Source organism: Eleutherodactylus coqui, chromosome 8, assembly GCF_035609145.1.
Source record: "Eleutherodactylus coqui strain aEleCoq1 chromosome 8, aEleCoq1.hap1, whole genome shotgun sequence".
Classification (NCBI taxonomy): domain Eukaryota; kingdom Metazoa; phylum Chordata; class Amphibia; order Anura; family Eleutherodactylidae; genus Eleutherodactylus; species Eleutherodactylus coqui.
This window is the reverse complement of record NC_089844.1, coordinates 87,166,203-87,183,277: the sequence shown is the minus strand read 5'-3', so window position 1 is coordinate 87,183,277 and position 17,075 is coordinate 87,166,203. Positions and strand designations below refer to the sequence as shown.

At 42.2% G+C, this 17,075-nt stretch overlaps 1 protein-coding gene across 19 annotated transcripts in view; it reads right to left on the bottom strand.

Moving 5' to 3' along the window:
* Positions 1-17,075, bottom strand: part of BAZ2B (bromodomain adjacent to zinc finger domain 2B) — a 319,623-nt gene that overhangs the window by 164,021 nt on the left and 138,527 nt on the right. For 2 of the 19 annotated variants that reach the window (XM_066575968.1, XM_066575967.1), the window contains exon 1: positions 15,007-15,284. The exons of the other annotated variants lie outside the window; for them this stretch is intronic. The gene's annotated coding sequence lies outside the window, so the exon portion shown is untranslated. Of the gene's footprint in view, positions 1-15,006; positions 15,285-17,075 lie in introns of those variants that run through there. 19 annotated transcript variants of the gene reach the window in all.

Sequence of the window (17,075 nt, the reverse complement as noted above, 5' to 3'; positions counted from 1 at the left end):
CGGCAAACGGTTGATGTGTCTCTATGCCAAATGAAATATTAAAAAAAAGTGTCAGTTTTACAGTTAAGTTGTGAAATATCTTTGTAGCTATTGTCCTACTTAAGGAAAGCACAACAAAGAACGTTTCCTGTTTCTGAGGCCATACCTACGAATTAGCAGCGTTTCTCTGTGCTCTACATGCTTTGAGAATCACTGATAGAAAAATAATTGCTTCTACACCCTTCAAAAATCAAAATTGGTATTAGAAGAAAAAAAAAAACACCTTCTTGATATACCGTAGAAGCCGAACAAAAGGTCCCCGTGCAGCGACAGCTTGACAGCGGGAGTATGCGCTGTGATTTAGCTTTGACTTAACAGTCCACGCACCTATTAATAGTAATAATATTTAGTATTTATATACCGTCTTCCGTTTACTAAAGCACTTTGCAATTATGCTTCACAGGCATTAATGCGGCTCCCTCTGGATTTATGTCAGTTCATGTCTACGGCTCTGGGCTGAATGGCAAATACTTATGTAATAAACAAGGTAAGTGACCTGCCCAAATGTACAGGGAACTGTATGTCTTCACTCAAGTGAATCACTGCAGAAGCTTCTCACAGACAACACCCTCTCAGACAAACTAACAATGCAAATAGTCCAAAAGAACTATAAACTTCAACATCTCAATGTATATCGTATATTTAGGAATGCAGAAACGACCAATGGAGAACCATATATGTAATAATATCCAATATATACTTTATTCTACAGCACCAAGTGAGTCTTTATCTCGATGAGTTCTTATGCACATGGTCATACTGCAGATCCATATTGCCAGGCAGGTGAATGTGAACCTATCTTGCTACACATTGGTTTGGCTTTCTGCTATCCGTACAGGCAGCAAGTGGGGAACCCCAGTTTTCAACTTTGACCCCTCTAAATAGGATACAGTCTTTGCAGGAACCATAGGCCATTGCTCATACAAATAGTCCTGGTTGACACTAAGCAAGACAGAGGCACTGTATCTGATGGTGTGTACAGAAATGTAGTGATTTGACAAGCGAAGGTCTGGGCTGGTGGCAGAGGCGCAGAATCGAGATCCAGGCAGAGAGTCCAGGCAGGCAGCGAGCGCTAGCATAGTCCAAAAAACAGAGCCGAGGTCACGGAGCACAGAGTTCAAAATAGTTGAGAGTCACAGCAGAAGTCCAAAACTGGAAAGCACAAACTAAGGCTTTGTCACAATGGTTAATGAAGACAGACTGCTTAGGCATCCTTTATTGGGGGGAGGATGCCTATTATAGGCAGAGGTGTGCAGGGATTGGTGGAAGATGGAATAGGGAGTGGCCCTCTAAGACAGAGGACAGGGGCATATATGAGGGATCAGAGTGTGGAGTGGACAGAGCCAGGCATGTAGGGCAAGAGGAAAGACAGTGCCTGGCTATGGCTCTGATAACGGGAGAGCTGTGGCTGTAACGCGCCACGACAAATATGGTGATCATACCTGTAGCCTGGTATGGGATCCAGAGGCGTAACTATAGAGGATGCAGAGAATGCGGTTGAATCCAGGCCTAGGAGCTTTAGGAGGCCCATAAGGTCTCTTCTCTATATAGGGAGCCCAGTACTATGAATAAAGCATTATACTTGGGGCCTTGTTACAGATTTTGCACCGGGGGCCAGGAGCTTCAGGTTCCGCCTCTGTATGGATCTATACAGTCCATACACTGAGAATGTTCCACTTTAGAAACATTGATTCTAGGGGGAAAATGCAGTACATGGCACAAGGATAGCCTGCAGGTTTGTAATGCAGACCGGTAGGGACTCCATGCGCCACCGTACAAGGTTCATGCATGCAGGAATGCCATGTGCACGGACCTTTAGCATCCCAAAATAATTTCCCTATCTTACGTGTAAATTCTGAGAGCAACTTCATAAAAAACTAACTCACCTATCAGTCTTTAGAACATCAGAAGAAGCTACAGAACTTGGAGTTAACTCATATAAGCCTAGGAAAAAAACGCATAACTTCAATGACTATAAACTATGACTCCAGTCCAGGAAGACAGAAGTAATGGTAATATAATCACTGCATTATTATGGATTTATATATGTATATGTTACCATCAATGGTAAGGACATTCCTGTATACTTTTCTGGGTCTGGCATGAAAATCTTTGAGAACGTTGAGATATAGCATAGTTTAAAAGTAACGTATCACTAGGTTCATGCTGCCTGAACCACGGGCAGTATAAACCTGGGACAGATCTGCACAGTGCCCCCATGTAAGTGTTTATCCGAAACACTGCAGCCTTCCAGAAACAACATACTTTGAAGTTTGACTTGGAAAAGAGCTCTCAAGTTGAAGAGGCTGCAGCGGCTTCTCCTCGCCCCGATCCTGTAGACTGACAACTCTGCTTGTGTATAGGGAGGGAGCTGTCAGTCATCATGATGTGGGTGGGGAGAGGCCGGCCCAACCTGCTTCTGGACTCAAGAGCTCCCTACTGAGTCAAACTTGAAAGTGTATTTATTCTGAAATGCCACTGTGTTTCAAAAGAACACTTACATGCCGGCACGTGAAGATCTGTCCCAGATCCATACTGACCGTGGTTTGGGCAGCATGAACCTGGTGACAGTTTCACTTCAGCTTAAAGTGGTTTTGCCATTTAAAAAAAAAAATCAATACTTACCCATTCCTCCCCAGGCAGTCTTCCTACCGCATCTTCCCCTCACTGATCTTCTCCAGTCCCCCGAGTCACCTCATCACAAGCCGGACGGATCCTCTCCTTCATGTAATGGAGCGTCCATTCTCTGCAGACTTCTTCCGGCAGGTCAGTATAAGTTATTCACTAGTGACGTAGCCTATACTGCCTAGAAAGAAATGCTGATCTATTACCGAGACTGTATGCGCGCAGTCTCACTGTGAACGTTCCTATACTGTTGCAGAGAGACAGTGCGCATGTGAAGTACCAGCGATAGCTCGGCACTCCCTGCTAGGCTTTGAACGCTATGTCACTAGAGACATAGCATACATTGCCCTGCAGGAAGAAGACTGCAGAGAATGGACGCTTTGTCACCGAAAGAAGAAAAATCAGCCGGCTTGCGGTGAGGTAACCCGGGGAGACTGCTGGAGAAAGGAGAAGATTGGCAGGGAGAAGACTGATGGGAGAGGAATAGGTAAGTGTCACAAAAAGTTATCACAGTTAAGTTAACTTTGCCCATATTTGTATTAAAAGTGGACAGTATGCCGGAGCCAGGAGCCGACAATCCAAAAATCACTATTGTGACCTGCAGGTTGTATGTAATTTGTATTGGATGTCATTGGAGATAAATCTTACCTGGTTACTGAAATTATTCTGACTACTAAATTACTTTGTTTATGCCAAGTCCACTAACCAGTGCTTGATGAAGATGTGCTAATGAACACTGAGGTGTAGGTCAATATTCAGCATTTACTACATCAATGTCATTAATGAAGCATCAATGTCTATGTGTATAAAAAAGAATTTAAAAACTATTTTATTGAAATAAGCCGAAAATACTGCAGTTTGTTTAACAAGTAAATAATTACTGGGAATATCCATCAATGTAGCACAAAGCTGATATTCCTTCAAAAGTCCTTACGGAACAGAATGCCTTTAAATGAACATCGGCCTAGCAACCATCTAAACTGACCAAGGTATCAGCTTCTGTGTGCTAATGTTAACTCACCAAGCAAATGTGGTTCAGCAGCTAATGGTATCTGTTAGGCTGTGTTCATATGTGCAGTTTTTGTTGCCGTTTTTGAAGCCAAAACCAGGAGTGGATCCAAAAAAAAGGAGAAGTAATATCCATTCTTTACTCTTTCTCCTCTTTTATGATCCACACCTGACTTTGGCTTTAAAGACCACATAAAAAAACTTGAGCAAAATCTGCACATGTGAACACACCCATAACACTTTCCAATCTAGTGTCGGACTTCGTTCCGACACAGGTTTCTAACACTATGCAGAGGAGAGGTCCGTCATCAGGCAGTCCTTCTGCATATGCACATTACACCATGCAGGAGAGAGGTCCGCTGTTGGACCTCTCTCCTGCATATTGTAATAAACATATATATTATACATATCAACTCCCATTTGGTTTTCAAAAAATTGCTAATAAAATCATCATGACAGCTTATCTTTATGTGTGTCTGATGAGTAATTCCAAGGAATCTACAAAGAGCTTTCCCTCCCAAAATAAATAAGAGCTGGGGAGAGTGCGGGTGACAGGGAAAAATGGATTGGAAAGGGTTAAATGGTTCAAGGCTCTGTTTAAGGGCTGAAACCGCTCCTCTGGCTGTATTTTAATATGGACATGTAATGGCACGGATTAAATAAAGAAAAGCATGTCCTTTTTATTATACATCGGCTTCATGATCTTCTTTTGAAGAATAAGAGAATATTCATGCTGTGTTTGTATTGCCGTTTGGGTCTGGACGGTGAAGCTGCAGGTGTATACCAACTGAAGGTGGAGAGGATCATTGCTGGAGCTCAGACGTGTAGCAGGATTCATACGGCAAGTCACATTTATATATTTTTCCTAAGCTTTAGACAATCTCTGCTTGTTAGAGAGTCCCTTGACTATAAGCTGATCACAAAGCTTCCCCCAGCTAGGACCCCCAGTGATCAGCTGTAATCTGCGGTGAAACTTGGCAGTAGGTGTTCAGTTTTCCTGCAGCACCTCCACAGGGAATATGAAGTATTACACAGTGCCCATTCATATCAGTTGGTTGTCTGTGTAATGCAGGGTAGGTCCTCCAAATTGAGAGCTGCTTTTTGTCCAATGACTGATCACCACTGTGCAACTTTATTTACAAAAAGTTGTTCTAAATATTCGAAGTATCTGAATCAAAGATTGTCTATGAACACTCAGCATGCTTTTCAAAAGACTCTATGATCTCCAGATAGATACAAAACTGAATCAATACCACGGGGCAGGAAAAGTCCATTTGCACTAAACATAAACCATTAAGTTCAATAGCAATTGAGTCTCCTCATAACAGCTCGAAGTGGAAAAAAGATCTAAAGACAAGCTCTCTAATCCTTCACATTCCTAGTCTCAAATTTTGCTTTTGTTTTCCATAGGATTGCCTCAGAATGATGCAAGTGAGAATATGTTTTGAATTTCCCTGCCAAATTCCTGACATTTTTGCAAATTAGCAGTGTGCAAAGTATGTTTCTTTATCATGGGTTAGTTATTAGTTAAAGATTATTGCTACTATGGAGATGTAGACTCTCAAGTACGAGAGCATGCCAAGGTAAATATCCACAACACTATAGCACCCGCTACATATTTAAAGGAGTTGTCCAGATCCTAATTAAATGTACCAACTTAGGTCTCCTCTGTGGTCATATATGGTCTTTGGGTTTATGTGATAAAAAGATAAGGCATCATTATCCAATGGAAGTATGCCAATTAGCTCTCTTCCAGAAGAAATAAAACAGCCTCTTTAGTGCCACCTATAGGTAGTTAACTTGTAAGTCAATGACTGACCCATAAAAGAGCCTTGAAACATAGCCAAACCAGATACCCATCTGTAGACAGTAGTTTCGGGGTCCCTGCCCTGAATAAGTGCAGATCGGTGTCTGGTTTGGATAATACCCCCAGTTATGTTTTAAGGCTCTTTTATAGAACAGACATTGACTTTCAGGGTGGCTACCTATAGATGGCACTAGAGAGTTATTACTCTTCTGGAGGAGAGCTAAATATGCATATTTTTTCCCATGCAGCATAGCTGAAAGACTTCATATCTCCAGCTGAATCTCCTCAATGAGAACCAGTATTCCCCCAGTATTGAAGAAAACAAGAGCTAACTAGGGGGGAGGACAGGAACTTGCAGTGAGGGCCTTGTGTAATCTGGGGCCTCCTGGCCATTGTACATAATCTTAGACAATTGCTTTAAAGAATATATTCCCTGAATGTAAATAATTGCTGGTTGATATTGCCATTCACCAAGGTGAACCTACCTACCATATTCCAATCTGTTAATTATTAACACAATCCCTAAACTTTGGGCCAACTTCCTTGACAAATAATGATGAAAAATAATAGATTAACACAGGGAAGGACTGGGCAGTGCCCTAGGGTTTGTGGCCAGCAAAGTCCCAAAATTCCTCAGATCAAGAACTGTAAAAGATTAGGTAAAAAGTCTGCAAAAACTTTTTTTTAACCAAGTTCAACTGCATCATATGGTGACTGGTAAGTCACCCATGACCATTACTGGCTAATGGTGAAAATGACATAATACCGGTCACGTTGTTCTTCTGGGATCTGTAGTTCTATGGGTTCCCAGGAGTACACCGCTGCAGTTGTGGTTGATTAGGCTGGCCGATAGTGTGGAGTTCTCCAGCCAGCCAATCACCACCAGCCTGCTGCACATAAATACCAGCCCCTCTTACTAGAGGGCACAAGTCATTTATTCATCCTATTTCATTCCCACTCAGAGCTTGGTGTTATGCATGCTTTTAGTTTGAGTTGCTGAAGATTATCTGGACACCTGATCTCCCCGTCTGTATGTTCTGCAGGCCCCTTCTCCCTTCCCTTTTATTAGGTGCGGTCTCCAAACATCTGATGTCCCGCACATTGCCAGGTGGGTGATATCTGACAACATATTCCTTTTATGTCAGATTGGTGTCTGATTCTCTTTCCCCTTTCTTAGTGTGTGGACACTTAATCTAGCTCCTGTTTTATGTATGTAAGCCTGAAGTTCTGAATGGGGTTTCCTTCTGTCTGTGAGGTGAGCAGACATTAAGGGTGAACAAGGTCCTGCTCAGTATATGTCTGAAGGTGTGGACTACATTAGGTGTGAACTATACCTTGTACTGTATGGGGCTCCCTTTATGTTGCCGTTACTTGGTGTCAACAGGATTGTGTTCTGTGTATGTCTATAGATGTTGACTACACTACATGTGAACGGTCCTCTTTCAGTGTGTATGTTGTATTTCCCTTGTCTGGTGTTCCTGCTCCTTATCATCTAGGGCGAGTCACAGGCCCCTAGGTTCCAGCGTGGGGCCGTCCCTATTTTTGTAGTTTTAGTTGTCCTGTTAGAGTGGGGACTCACAAAACAACAAGGACCCTTGACGTAGACTTTTGAGCTTATGTATTCTGGTCAAAATACAAACCAATACCTTGTACACACCGATTCCATCTGCCTATGAGTATTCGTAAGTATTTTGGCATTTGTTGTTGTTGTTTTTTTGCACATTTGGCTTATGTTGTTGGTGTCTGTTTGAGTGCATATACTTGCCGGTTCCTTTCCAGCCCTTATTTAGGTTGTGTTCGTGTAGGTCGTTGCTCCCACAGCCTGCACAGACGTAACAATACTTTTTTATCCCAAGACATATACTATGACAAAAATAGGCTTATCCCAGGTAGATAAAAGTTGGATAGGGTGATTGATATAACTACTGTAATGAATCAAATTACTTGTAAGAATTGTGAGCCAAGTCATAGGAGAACTTCTGATGAACTAGCATAAGACCTTGACTCATATGCGTTAAGGTTATTCATTTCAATGGGTCCTTTGGGTCCTTAAAAGGATTGTTCAGTTGTTAACTATTAATGGCATATCCTCAGGATAGGTCACCAAAAGTAGATCAATGGTGGTGTGCCACCCTGTCGATCAGCTGTTCTTTGAACCAGTATGCTTGTGCTCCAAGCTGATTTATTCAGGAAGCAGACAGCACCGTTCACACTGCAGTGGTCATACTTCGTACTGCTGACCAAGTTCCTATTTTAATGGGAATTTCATCTACAATACCAAGCCTGACCACTGCAGTGGGAACGGAACTGTCTGCTTTAGCAGAAAACAGCTTATTACAGGAGCGCAATAGCCCAGAGAACAGCTGATCGATAGGGATCCTAGCCGATGGACCTCTGCCAATCTACAATTGATGATCTATCTTGAGGACATCAATAGTTTACTAGTGGACAGCCTCCATGTGACACCAGTATGACCAAATGCTTGATTGCGCATGTAGAATAAGTGTAACTCCTGATACCAGGTACCGATTCTGTTAAAATAATAATTAATTTAGAAATTTTAGATTAAATTTATATTACATTATGGATACAGGTTCATCAGCATACCCTACAACCATATGGGGGCACTGCTGTTCTTATATAGTCAGATATTTTCCCATTAGAAGGTCAAGCAGAATCAAAAGTATCCATTCTCCCTTGAAGCTAAAACTCAAGAAAATGATGATACTTCCCCTTAAATATATGGTATACAACCTTCTGGCAAAAGAGTGCAATGTAACCGCTGTGACTCTAAGCTCTATATATCTTGTTATTCGATAGCTACCACAAATGATGAATGCAGTCCTTAAGACTCCGAACACCAAATGCTACAGAATGTAATAAATGAAATGTAGTATAACAATGTCACAAATATGACCTCGGGAGACACTGCGCAGCCATGAAACATTATAGGCTTTGTGACAAAAAAAAAATCCTTAGGTTGCTTTATTAAATTAAAAGCCGAACAGCAAAGTGGGCAGATTAAATATGGAGTAATTATAAGTGTAAGCAACATAGAAACGTGAGATAAAATAAATCGGCAGCTCTGAACCATTAAAATTCACTGTAACCGCTAATTAGATGAAAACATTAAGGCGAAGGTTATAGAAATGAAATCAAGAGGAGTAGTTTTATTCTTTCTCCTATGAAAATAATTATAGTGTTATTTTCAAACCCCAAAAAATTTTAATGGTTGGTAAAATATTGTTTGCGCTAAAGAACATATTACAACCCATGCAATAATTCAAAAGGGGCTTCCATATCTACAAAAATTTTGATACATTTGATGCAGATCAATATAAACAAAATTTGATGTTTTTACATTACATATCCATGCAGAAGAAGCTTAAATTGTAACATTTTATATACTAAAACTTTTTGTAGAAATCCTCCTATAATAATTGGAGATGGGAAATCATTCCATCAGACAAACTCTGTCCATTTCCCATCTCAAATTATTGTAGGAGGTCATTTCCTTTGTCACTTGAGGCAGCAAGAAGGCTAGAAGCACGCCTGAAGCACTTTTTCTTCTGTTCCAAAACCGGGCAGCTGGGCAGAAAGCGGGCGGACCCCATTACAGTCAATGGGGTCTGCCCGGCGGTGTTTAGTTCCGCCCACAGGTGGAACCATTTGGCCATGGGGATTCCCCTTTTCTGCTCCCCGAACAGAGCAGGAAAGCAGAATCTCTAGTGCAGATGTAACAGCAGCCCAAGCGGGATTTACAATATTTACAACACAGAAATAAAACTAAACAATTGAATAGTAATGGTTAAGCAACTGAACTTGTACCTTCAATTCACAACATGCTGTCAACTAATACCTTAACACTCTACTTCTAGCAATACAGACTCTTAGCGATACAGTGTACAGAACCCATTTTCAATGTCTCTTAAGATTTAAGACTTGCGCACTTGCACCTGTGAAAATGTCTCAGTCCGTAAACAGAAGCCAGAGCATCAGAAGTTTGCTAACTAGTCCAACCCTCTCAGTGCAACCTTCATCTTCTGCAGCAGACTTGCTGACTAACCCTTTGTAACCCTGCCAGTGTGTACACTCAGTGTCCCTTTGAGGCTGACCTCACTTACAAGTCGATGCACGGGGGTCACAGCTTCCATCAACCCCACTAATCCCACACTGCATTGTTAAGGGGTGGGGTAGTCAGGAGTACTCCTCTCTCAGCCCTTTTTGTGGGTACCGGTGGACTCTCCTCTGGTCTGGTAACGTCCCTGCCCCTCTGTCCTCTCAACAAATCGCTTCCTGGTAACTGTCTAGCGACGACTCAGTTCTCTTCAGTAGCTGCATGCCCTCACCCTCATGGTTGCTGTGTCTATCCCTGTGCTGCACACACACATTCGTGCCACTCCATGCTTTCTAGTGGGTTGTTTCCAAGAGGTAATAGGCCATAATGCAGCTAAAGCAGCTGCTTATCAGAGTGGTTGAGCCATTGTCATTGGTAAGAGGTGAGAAGGCCACCGCTCACATGTGGCACTGTTTTTGGAAGAAAGCGGCCATTTTTTTCTATTCCTGGACACCCTCTTTGACTTGTAGCTACTGAGCCCCAGTGCAAAATATGTAGCAGGGCCCCCACCTATGGGTGTCTTATTATCACTCGGCCATTCTAATAACGTACAATACAGAGCTGGCTTCGAATCTCTTCTGAAGTATCTACCTTAACAATCAATATTCTTTATGATAGTCAAATATTTTATTGCTTTTAAGAGGTTTGTTATGGGAAATGTATTATATGAAAAACCTATAGATGAAGAAGCTCTAACAGTGCGGTTACAATGTGTACACAGCTTTTATGTGGATGAATAATGATGTCATTAAATGGAACAGGAAATCCTGACACTGCTATTTCACTTGCTACAACTCACATATATGATGACGGGACATAAAGTGCATGTCCTCCTCCCACTTAAAAATATATAAGCTAAGCTACGGCTTACACTCAGGTTGGCATTTTATTTTTTTAGATATTTAATCGGAGGATTTCGTTCCATTACAAAAAATATTGTAGCTGAATTCCCCGGGATCTGTGCAGCATGCTGTGCCGAAACTTTTTAAAAGGGTATGCCCGCTTTAGACATTTATGGCATGTCCACAGGAAAAGCCAGTGCCGGTGGTCACACATACTCAGTAGTTCAGCCCTATCACTAGGATCCTCCTGTACATGGACGGCACAGTGATTCCAGCTATTGTACAAGCCAGATAATAAGAATCGACTTCTTCTCACCAGCACTCAATACATTAAAAGGGTTTTTCAGGACTAAAACTATTGATGACCTAACCTGGATGGGTCATCAGTAGTTGATTGGTGGGGTCCGCTGCTCAGGACCCCAATCAGCTGATTGAAAAGGCCATAGTCTCTCCTCAGGCCTGGGACGTCACATTCGTCGATCACATGTCCTGAAAGCAGCTCAGTCCCATTCAGGTGAATAGGACTGAGCTGTAATACTAGGCACAGCCACTATACAACGTATGGCTCTGTAGCTGGTATGGACTAAAGCGATAGTAGTTCCTACCCAAACACCACTGTCACTTCAATAAACTGATCATGGGGATTCCGAGAGGAGGATCCTTCACCAATTAACTACTGATGACCTATCTTGAGGCTAGGTTATCAATAGTGTAGTCCTAGAAATTCCCTTTAAGTAGAAATTCTGAGGGGGAATCAAGAGAACACCATAACAAGTATATAACATCAATATTTTCCTAATATGAGCATTTTTTTATGATTCTTAGTGAAAACTTGTTATGTTTTGCTTGATCTAACAGATTAAATTAACATTTGAACATAGGACAACTCATGTAGGGCCACAAAGGTCCTAAAAAAACGGCTCTTAAAATAATATGGGGGACCAGCTTATAAAAATATATATATACATTATAAATATGGTATAACTAATTCACTGCAGAATTTTTGCATATTTCCATTTTCAGGAACTTTAAAAAAGTTTTGAAATGTCCTATAAATATATGGTTTACTCATCTAAGCCCCTATTTATCAAAAACATTGATAACTAAAAAATCAGTTATTGCCTTTCCTTTCCCTTAGACTAAGTATGCTTATGCTTCTTCTTCAAGGCTTTTAGTTGAGGCGAATCAGCGCTGCACTATCTGCACATGCTCAGTAGTGACGCTCCTCCTCTACAGACCAGAGGAAGAAGGCACGGAGTAGCGGGCATGCCTGCACTTATCTCAGAAGTGCTAGAAAGAGCCAGAAGACAGTAGTAAGGAAAATAAAAGCATACCTAAACTTTCAATAAGTTTTGTGTAAATCAATACGTTCCATCCAGGGATGTGGAGTCAGGTTCGGGAATCTGAGTCTAGGAAAATTGAGGAATTGGAGTTGTGTGTAGGGCTTAGAACTGAAATGTGTACAGAAATAATAGTAAAGAGTGATAACAGTAATTAGAATATGCATAAAATTACCAAAATACAGCTGGAATCTAACAGCAAAGCTAATTCCACTATACTTAATTGAATTGTATTTAAATTAAAATGTGTGCTAACTAAATAACTAATCAACCCATAGGGTTCCTATTTACAAAGCGTAATGCTTCTACATTTGAATATATAACTTTTACACGGGTAAGTGTCAGGCACTAGCCGTCCCAGCGTTTATCGCTCACTGAATGGAGGCGGGGTGTCGGAGAGGTCTACTGAATGCCCGCCTCCATTCAGAGTAGACAGGCAGTCGTTCATAGATGAATGACTGCCTGTTCACACAGGCCAGCACTCTCAGCTTAGCTGAAAACCAAGTGACTCTGACAAGTCCACGATTCTCGCTTTCTTGCCCTGCCGGGTCCTGTGTTTACAAGGGATGACAGTCGTCTTTAATTGCTCTTTTGAATGATTACTTATGTAACTGTTGGTTTGTGTAAAAGTAACCTAACATGGTTGCAAACTTTTTTCAGCAATGTACATCATTCACTAGACCACTGCAGCCAACCATTGACCTTAGTAGTGATGCTAGCATGTATGTACTTCACAGAGAGAAAGTGCCAAGTTTGTGGTTTGAAGAAGAACAGAACATATGGATGTAGCCAATCACAACAGTGAAAGCCAGTGACATCACTAAGTGCCACCTACCTCAGGTTTGTCATTAGAGTTGACAGCTTACAAACTTAACCCTTTGCAATCCAAATTTGGATTCAGAATTTCCTAGGGGGCTTTCTCTTTCTGCTATTATACAATGGCACCATCTGCTGGCTAGAGCCAGTACTGTGGTATGTGACATGCTGGAGAGGCCCCCCGACAACAGAGCCACCAGTAATCTGCAGTAAGAATACCGTCGAACATCTTCGACATCAGAGCTGTACAGCCTTCAATCAGAATGTCTTTAGACGTCAGACAGTGGATTGGAAAGGGTGAACATATAACTTTGTGCAAAATGTAAAGATTCAAGTATGGCCACAGTTAATCGTATCTCAACTCCCCTCTTTGTCACACTCAAAGGGTCAGTGAACTATGGGGGGGGTACTTTGAGATGGTCTTTACATTAAAGGGGTTGTCCAGTTGTAAACTATTGATGGTCTTTAGGATAGGCCATCAGTAGTAGATCGTCGGGGGACCATTGCCCAGCACTCCCGCCAATCAGCTGTACTCTGGGCCACTGTGCTCTGTTCCCACTGCAGTGGCCCAGCTTGCTATTATAGGCAAAGGTCTTAATGAAGTGAATGGGAACTGTAATGCTTAGTTGGGCCACCACAGTAGGAATGGAGACAGTCGTTTCTTGCAAAAATCAGCTGAGTGAATGAATGAACCGACCCAGAGTACAGCTGATTAGTTGAAGTGCTGGGCGATGGTTTCCCCGCTGATCTACTACTGATGGCCCTTTTTTGAGTGAAGGTAAACTTTTAGCTTATGTTACACTATGACTGAGTTCTGCTGAATTTCTTCAACCATTCCCTATGAGCCATCAAGTGATGTTGCAACTAAAAAATCTTTCCACTGTGTCATATCTTTTGCAATAGTTGAAAGGATACTTGAAACACTGAATTGCAATATGCAATAACACGGATACACATAAGTGAGTTTCAGTTTGTCATTGGCCTTCTTAAGGCTCCTATTTAAAGGGGTTGTCCCGCGCCGAAACGGGTTTTTTTTTTTCAATAGCCCCCCCGTTCGGCGCGAGACAAACCCGATGCATGTGTTGAAAAAAAAAAACGGATAGTACTTACCCGAATCCCCGCGCTCCGGTGACTTCTTACTTACCTTGCGAAGATGGCCGCCGGGATCTTCACCCTCGGTGGACCGCAGGTCTTCTGTGCGGTCCATTGCCGATTCCAGCCTCCTGATTGGCTGGAATCGGCACACGTGACGGGGCGGAGCTATGAGGAACAGCTCTCCAGCACGAGCAGCCCCATTCAACACGGAGAAGACCGGACTGCGCAAGCGCGTCTAATCGGGCGATTAGACGCTGAAAATTAGACGGCACCATGGCGACGGGGACGCTAGCAACGGAACAGGTAAGTGAATAACTTCTGTATGGCTCATAATTAATGCACAATGTACATTACAAAGTGCATCAATATGGGCATACAGAAGTGTATACCCCCACTTTGTTTCGCGGGACAACCCCTTTAAATTTCCTTTCAGGGTATTTTTGCCTAAAGAGTGCGGATTAAAGGGTTTATGTTCTGGAATTGTAAAAATCTATAAATTTATACTCAAAACTGAGTAATAACAAACTTTGCAATATAGTTACCTTATCGGTTTCATTACGCCTCCCCCCATCCACCCATTCCTGATGGCATGTGCCCCCTGCCACTCTACTATAGTGATGACTGATGACATATCAGCTGACCAATCGCTGACCACATTGGTAGTGGTGTTACTCCTGCGGCTAGTGATTAGTTTTCACTAATGTCAGCATGTATGAAAGGACAACAGAAGGTGATAGGAAACTGGGGGATACAGTTTTATCATAGTAAACCACTTTAAACCGAGTACTACATTACGACCGGCATTGTTAACTTCCCTGCCGGAAACAGCTGATTGGGGAGGCTCACAGCAAAAAAAAAAGTCCACTCCCCTCTTCCCCACAACAAGGTGTACTTTTTGGAGAACTTCTTATAATCCGTAACACTTAATAATTTCACACCTAACAAGTTCTGTTAACACCGGATTAGAGGAATCATTATTCTTATAAGTAAAGAAAAAAAAAGAAAGGATAGCAACTCCTTACGAGTTAAAACATCAACGAAACATCACGTAAAACCAAAGCAAAACACAATAAAAACAAACAAAAATAAATCAGTTCGGCAAAATACCGAGTTAAAAATAATCAAAAACTTTCATTCTGCCAAGAGAAAAGTCTCTAACCTACGTCCACCGCACAAACAATACACATCGGTTCGTATAAACTACAACAAAAACATTCCAGTCACAAGAGATAATAAAAAAAGAATTACAAATCCCTCCTCCCCCGCCCCCCCACCACCCCCAAGAAGAATAAAGATTTAACTTCTTCGGGTGCTTACTGTGGCCAGTAGATTAGTCAGGAAGTAGCCATTACTGAGCAGGCTGAGCACTCCAGAACAAGGCGAGAGAGGTCTTCAGTTAGGAAGGAAGGATGAAGGAACACATATTATTATTATGTCCTGCTTTTCTTGACCCCAGAGGTCAGCAGATGTCTCAGAGAACGTTATATTAAATGCATGAGAGCAGAAGCCATTGACAATGATCTGCTTGTTTGCACAACAAGTATGCATTTAGTGCAATCCGCTTCTTGTGTCTCCCTGCCTCTGTCTCTCTCTCTCACTCAGAACATGGCTGTCTTATTCAGAGATTAGCAATTATTGTAATGAGACACTGTCGGATGAGGGTCAAATAGTGCTTCCTGCAGTTTACACATCTTGATTTCCTGGTAAACAGACTGAAAGGCAGGTGGAGCAGTAGGATTAGCTGCAAAGGGATAGTGCTCACATCAGCACAACTGGGCTACGCAGGCGAGGTGGCGAAGTGTGCAGCGTTCATACATTGCGCTGTCTCATTTAGTTAAAAGAAGAGGAAAAAGAAAGGGGGGGGGAACAAAAAAAATTAGTTCTAGGCTCTCGCAGCAGGAAGGTGTATTCAGGACACAGCAAGACAATGGTTACAGTCGGTAAAAGACTCAGGACCCAAGTCACTGAGCTAGTAATTGGGTGTGTTTTACAGCTCTTGTATCTCTGCCTTCTGTCTGCTCTTGTGTATTCGACATGCCAGGGGCAGCTCGGGTTACGCAGATCTGGTTCAAATCTATTATGGCTGGGTTGTACACACAATGATGTTCTAGTAATTCATTAGTTTGAGCTTTTCGACAGTCAACATTTCCACGCTATGATTGGCAAGAGAACGCTGGAGGAAATTTTTGTAGCGGGTCAGAGAAAAAAAAAAGTCTTGCACTTATGGATACGATTAAAGTGGCCAATTAAGGCAGGACAATTTTTGCAACAATCGGTCATTGTTCATTAGTTCGAATGGGGTTGGGGCTCATGCATATGGCTCTAGTAGGGGTCTGTGTTAATCCTGTACTGAGAAGGGGGTTGGACCAGATGACCGCGGAGGTCCCTTTCAACTCCACCATTCTATGTGTTTTATGAATCTAGACTACGGAAGGCATAGATAGCTATACAGAGATACATAGCAAGAAGAAGACGGTGGTATGTCCCGTTGCATGCTATAGTATAGAGGTAAATGCTTCTAGAAGCCCCACACAGGCAACATACAAGACAAACCTTCAGGAACCATAGCATTCGTGCGCACAGCTTTGTCTTGTGCAAGGACCCTAATGGATGTACACAAGAAAAGTTCCTTTCATGATAGGAGAATTCGTAGCCCAATGTAATCGTTTCATTTTTTTCTATAAGAGTCAATAAGCAGCTTATGGAGACAAATACTAGTACAGAGTGATGTACACGATCCGACTAAAGGTATTTAGATGCCCCCATTAGTAGAATGGAGCATGTCTTATAGGAATGTCACATGTCCTAGAAAATGCTAAATAAGATGCAGACCCTTGGAGGTGTCAGCCATAGATTTTGACAAGCACCCTACAGGTTAAGCTGCTGCTGCCCACAAGCCGTCCATCATGAAGCGCAATGCATCGGCTCGTCTACGATGGTGCAAAGAGCATCGTTATTGGATATTTGTGTAATGGAAGAACTTTTTATGGAGTGACGAACCATGCTACTCCATCTTCAAAACAGATGGACGCACCTGGGTGTGGAGGAGCCTGGGGGACGCCTTCTGCTTGAGTTTGTTGTGCCAACAGCTATGTAAGGCGGAGGTTCTGTTATGGTCTAGGGATGTTTTACATGGCATGGTGTCGCTCCGTTGGTTGTAGTGGCAAGAACCAGGAACATTGAGGTGTACCCTGACCTTCTAGACAATAATGTGCTGCCAACAATGTGGCAATACTCTAGGAATGGTCAGCCATACTTCCGACAAGACAACCCATCTTATCACAAATCCAACTAAATTTTGTGTTGCTTTGAAAATATGAATATTCCAGTATTCAACCGGCCTGTATAGAGTCACGACCTGAACCCTACTGAACATCTCTGGGAAA